This window comes from Castor canadensis, chromosome X, assembly GCF_047511655.1.
Source record: "Castor canadensis chromosome X, mCasCan1.hap1v2, whole genome shotgun sequence".
Lineage (NCBI taxonomy): Eukaryota > Metazoa > Chordata > Mammalia > Rodentia > Castoridae > Castor > Castor canadensis.
This window is the reverse complement of record NC_133405.1, coordinates 54,590,188-54,596,229: the sequence shown is the minus strand read 5'-3', so window position 1 is coordinate 54,596,229 and position 6,042 is coordinate 54,590,188. Positions and strand designations below refer to the sequence as shown.

Here is a 6,042-nt window from a genome sequence, read left to right as displayed (position 1 = left end):
ATGGATAAAAAAATGTGGTATTTATACACAAAGGAAATTTTCTCAGCCACGAAGAAGAATGAATTTTTTTCATTCACAAGTATATAATGGAACTGGAGAACTAGAGAACATCATGTTATGCGAAGTTAGTCAGGTTCAGAAGGCCAAAAATTGTATGTTCTCCCTCATATGTGAGCTATAGACCTAAAACAAATGCAGTATTATTATTGGACATGGGTCACACACTAAGGGGAGAATGCATATGGGAGGAACAAGGAAAGGGATAGAAACCTAAAACTTGAATGTAGTTGATGTGCTCACTGTAAAGGAGTGAATAAAGTAATCTTAATCTGGCAGAGGCCACTATAGGAAGGGGACCAGAAAGTAGTGAAGAGGTCTGGCAGAGAAGAACCAGTGGGGGTTGCAATACACATGTGCATGGAAGCAACATTCGGAATCTCTCCCTGTAGCTATCTTTATCAAAAACTACCAAAAATTCTGTCTTTCTTATTATCTCTTATGTTTTCTCTTCAACAAAATCAGGGAAGAAGAGAGTATAAAATGTTCTGCCCAGAAGGGAGGGGTTGTGGGAGGAGGGAGGAGGTGGCCCAAACAATGTATACACATGTAAGTAAATGTAAAAATTATAAAACAAAAGAAAAAAAAGCAGAAGTCTCCTGAGAACCCAACACCAGTAGCTCAGCTCACACCTGTAATCCTAGCTACTCAGGAGGCAGAGATCAGGATGATTATGGTTTGAAGCCAGCCCTGGGCAAAGAGTTTACAAGACAAAAAAAATTGTGTGTCTTTCTTACCTGTGGATTTGATATCTTCAGATGTTTTCATATTGTATAAATTAGTGGTCTTTTGTTTTAATATGAAGAAATTTTTTTAGTATTTCATACAGTACTGATATGTTGTAATGAATTACTTCTGATTTTGTTTTCTTAGTCTGGAAAAGTCTTAATCTCACTGTCACTTTTAGAGAATAGCTTTTATGGGCAGAGTATTTTTAGTTGGCAGGTGTGTTTTTCCCTTCAGCACTTTGAATATATCATCTTATTCTTTCCTGACCTACATGGTTTCTGATGAGAAGTCTCCTAGTATTCATATTTGTTTATCCTTATAATTAATGCATTTCTTATGTCTTGATGTTCTCAGAATTTTTTCTTTTTCTTTGATTTTGATAGTTCTATTATTTTATGTTGTCATGAATTCCCCTTTGGTTTGTATTTGATTGGAGATTTCCTCACTTTCAGTACCTGGATTTTGGCTTTTTAAAACAGATTAGGAAAAAATTCATCCAATATTTCTTTAAATATGCTTTTGCCCTTATTTTCCTTCTTCAATTCTTAGTTGCATAGGCTAGGTCTATTGATGTCATGCCATCATTTCCTAGACTTTCTTCATTGTTTCTACTTCTTTTTCTTTAGCCTCCCCTGATTCAGTAATTTCAAATGCTCTCTCTTCAGTCCCTGATTCTTCAAATTGAATGACCTGGCTGTTGAAGCTTTGTGTTACCTTTTTAAGTTTAGCTATTGTGTTCTTCATCTCTGGGATTTCTCTTTTTATTGATTTTATTTCTTTGACAAAGTTCTCATTTTGTTCATGAATAACTTTTTTCAAATTTTACTTAATTTTTTATCTGTATATCCTTGGAATTCAACAAACTTCTTAAAAGAGGATTAATCTGAATTGTTTTGATGGCATTTCGTGTATCTTCCTTTCTTCAGGGTCCATTGTTGGAGCTATGTTTGAAGATTATTTTGAGAGTGTCATGATTTCCTGAGTCTTTGTAATCCTTGTGTTCTTATGTTGCTTTTGAAGAGATCACCACCTTTTCTAGCTTTTATAGGTATTCTTTGGAAATGACAGACTTTCACAGCTGATAATGTCCCTCAGTTGCCAAAGTTTGTTTTCATGTTCTTTAGATATCTGGAATAATGTGTTTGTTCTGAACTCAGGTGTGAACTCACTTTGTTCTGCTTTCAAACAAGACCAATGGTTGTGCTCTGCAGTTGGCTGAGCTTCTGAGTAGACACCACAATTGCCACTAATCTGGTTGGGCTACAGGTTTTATTTCTTGGTACTGGGGTAGTCTTCTTCCTCCCTGAGTGCTGTCTACCCATCATGTTTGATGCTGGTATTCTCAGCTTTTGTCTTATTCCTTTGTGGGATGGTCTATATATGCCTTTTGCAGCTAAAGAGAGCACTATATAATTAAGGGAGGCCTGTTAGCATGCAGAATTTGTTGGAGAGGGCAGGTGTGTTAGTAGTGGTGGAGCTGGGCTTCTTTGATATACAAATTAATGTTTTTTCACTAATTTGTGATGTTTTAGTTAGCATTCATTCAAACATATTTTCTGATACTTTCTGTCTCTCCTATCTTTTTGGTTTTACCACTTTACATATGATAGTTCACTTAATGAGTTCCCAAATTATTACAGGTACCTTTTATGTTTGCTCATTTTATTTTTCAGACAGCATTATATCTATGGATGTATATTCAAGTTGATTTATTACAGTTCAATTCTCCTCTTGAGGTCTTCTATTGAATTTTCTTATTGATTATTGTATTTTTAACACTGGAATTCTGAATGGATTCTACTTTATTATTTCTATGATTTTATTGATATTTTCTATTAATGAGAAACTGCCATGATACCTTCTTTTAGTTCTTTCAGTATGGTTTCCTTAAATATTTGATAATATATATCACAGTAGCTTTGACATTTTTGTCTGCCTAATACAGTATGTGTACCCACTGAAGGTAACTTATCTTGCATGCTCTTTTTCCTGTGAATAAGTCAAAAATTACTATTTCTTTGCACAATACTTTGTTTAAAGCAGTAATTTTGATAGTATTTTGTAGCTATTGTGGTTACTGATCCCCTCAGTTGTATCCCTCAAGGCATCTTACTTTAGTTGTTATTTGCTTGTCCATTTAAGGATTAGCTGGACTATGTCACTGAGGCCTCTTTCCCCAACACTTCTAAGTGTCTGATGTTGCTTCTTTAGGCCATTCATATAGCCTCTAATATTTAAGCATGGCTGTGGATTTAGATGGACTTTTTTTTTATTGTTTTTTGTTTGACCTCCTTATGTTTCTTTCCTGTCTCTTATATTGGTTTCATACTTACCTGTTAGTTTTACCATTGTGATAGCCAATTAACAGATTTGTTTCACCCTGAATTTATGATCCATGACATTAATTGCTCCATAGACTGATTGCACTGAATTTGGGAACCCTGATGTGGGCAGCATTTTCTCAGTCTTTGAGGCTTACTAGGCAAAAATTCTGAGCTAGAAGAAGTAGAATGAATAACTCATTCTTCATAGCTTCCCTACTGATTTCCTCCCAATGTGGTCGGATCTTTGTGTGTGTGTGTGTATTGGTGATGCCAAATTGTGAGAGTTAGTTGCTATTACTGTCCTTTATGTGTCTTCTGCAGCTCCTGGTAAAAAATAATGGAATCTGTTAGTATTAGCCAGCTTCTAAGGCTACCAAGAATAGGTCTTCCATCTCAATAAGCTGGACTAAGTTGCCACTCGGCTACTAAGCCTCCATTCTAAGAGCTGTCTCACAACACAGAACTATGCCAAAAAAAAAAAGAATGCAAACTATATTGGTTGCCTCATATGGAGCCTCATTACATAATAGGACTTGGGAATAGAAGAACACATGTTGCTACTTGGTCAAGATAGACGTATTACACAGCTTGGAGTTGTGAAAAATTAAATCTGCTTATGTTTTTTTTTAACAGGGTTAATTCACTTTATTATTTTTATATTTTTAAAAAAATCCTATGTTGTAGCCACAGCTGGAACCTGGGTCCTCTGCACAGACACTCTGGTGTGGGTTTTCACAAGATGGTCAGTGAATTCCTGATAGGGAGACTTGGTGAACATGGTCTATTTCCAGAGGTCGGGGGTCAAGTAACTGTAGGTCTTGGAGATGGCATCAAAGGTGGCCTTAGCAAAGTTGCCCAGGGTGGCAACTGCAGGGTGGCTGAAGTGTAGCAGTCATCAATACCAGCCATCATCAGTAGCTTCTTGGGCACAGGAGCTGACACGATGCCAGTGCCCCTGGGGGCAGGGATGAGACGCACCAGCACAGAACCACAGCAGCCTGTCACCTTGCATGGGACAGTGTGAGGTTTGCCAATCTTGTTCCCCCAGTAGCCTCTCTGCACAGAGACAATGGAGAGTTTAGCCAAGATGATGGCACCTCGGATGGCAGTGGCTACCTCCTTGCAACACCTAACACCCAGCCCGACATGACCATTGTAGTCCCCAATGGCTACAAATGCCTTAAAGCTGGTGCATTGACCAGCCCGAGTCTGCTTCTGCACAGGCATGATCTTCAAGACCTCATCCTTGAGGGACGCCTCCAGGAAAAAGTCAATAATCTCAGACTCCTTGATGGGCAGGGAGAAAAGATAGATCTCCAAAGACTTGATCTTCATGTCCTTGACAAGGCTGCCCAGCTTGGTAACAGGGATCCACTACTTATCTTCAGCCTTGCCTCCCCGAGCCCCGTTGTCCCAATCATGACCCCGACCATGGCCACGACCGCGGCCCCGGAGGCCACTGCCAAAGGCTACACAGAAGCCGCCGCGTCCTCCCATGCCTGGGCCCCGGGGCCTCCGGGGCCTCCAGGCCCTCTCTCTGCACCAGTGTCATCACCATTTGGTGTTTTTCTGGAGAAAGAAGTTGCTTATGTTTTCTAGCTAACAAATAACTATCAAAGGTAACTCTTCTACCACAGGAAGCTGTGAAATATAGGAACAATCTCTTAGGTGCTGATGTCACTAGAGAAATTCCTTGATTATAAAAATTGTGGGGTAATGTGTGCTGTGCTTGACTTGAATTGCATTCCTTGCCACTGTGTTATTTTCTAAAGGCCATGTTAAAGAAATTGTTCATAAATTGTTCTAAAACCTTTGCTCAAACTCCAGAGACTGAATGATTATCTTTAAAAATTTTGATCAATTTATTAAATATCTTTCTAGGACAAAATCCTCATAATGCTATTCTTGAAGTCTTTCATCTTTAGCATATTTTATACTATACTGTATGAATTTGTGAATAGTCTTTATTCAGTATGTACTTTTATATAACCATTCACATATTTATCTTTTCCATTTCTCTTCATTCTTTAGTTTAATTCTACAGTTGTTTCTAGGAACATTTTCCTTTCCCCTAAAATTTTGTATTTAGTTTTATCATAGTGATAAAATATTACTTTAGCTTGTGTTCTTTTGAAACTACCAATTTTCCTTCATTTTAAAATATTGTAACTGAGTATAAAATTATGGATTGATGGTGAGCTTATAAAGTTTATTAAATCTGTAGATTAATGTCTTTCATCAATTTAGGAAAATTTCTAGCCACTTGTTTATCAGAAGTATATATCTTATTATCTGTCTCTTTCTGTTGCTCCAATTTATGAAATATAGACTTTTTAATGAATTTCATATTACCCTGAACTGTTTTCTGCATTTTACAATTAGTTTATTCTACAGATAATTTATGAAGATTATGTCCCAGTTCACAACATCATCTAACCCATTTAAATACTTTTTATTTCAGATATTGTACAGTTCAGCTTTGAAATTCCCCCCCTGTTGACTGCTCTTTAATAGATTACAAAAGTCTCATTAAATTATTTATTTTAAAAATCTACTTTATCCATCTTTTCCTTTCATTTCTGCAGTGCATCAGTTATAATTATTTAAACTTCAACTGTGTGTGTAGTTTTTTCTGTTTCTTCTTGCCTTTGGCTGTAGGGTCCTATTTTTGGATATGTTTAGCTATTTTGATTTACTGCTGGTCATTATTAACTACCTTTAGTGAATCCTCAACTTTTTCTTCTACTAGAAAAATGCAGTAGTGACTGATCACTTTCATGCAATCTTGTATTTGCTGATTTCATGCTAGATTAAAGTTCTGGCTAGACTTAGACTTTTATTCATGTTTGTTCTGTGAAGGTCTTCAATTAAGAGGGAAATGAATTTTCCTGACTTATTTTCTGAAACTAATATTTTTTCACCTAAAACTGCC

At 36.8% G+C, this 6,042-nt stretch overlaps 1 pseudogene; it reads right to left on the bottom strand.

Moving 5' to 3' along the window:
- Positions 1-3,760: 3,760 nt before the first annotated feature.
- Positions 3,761-4,445, bottom strand: LOC109702443 (small ribosomal subunit protein uS5 pseudogene; annotated as a pseudogene).
- Between the last annotated feature and the right edge of the window lie 1,597 nt (positions 4,446-6,042).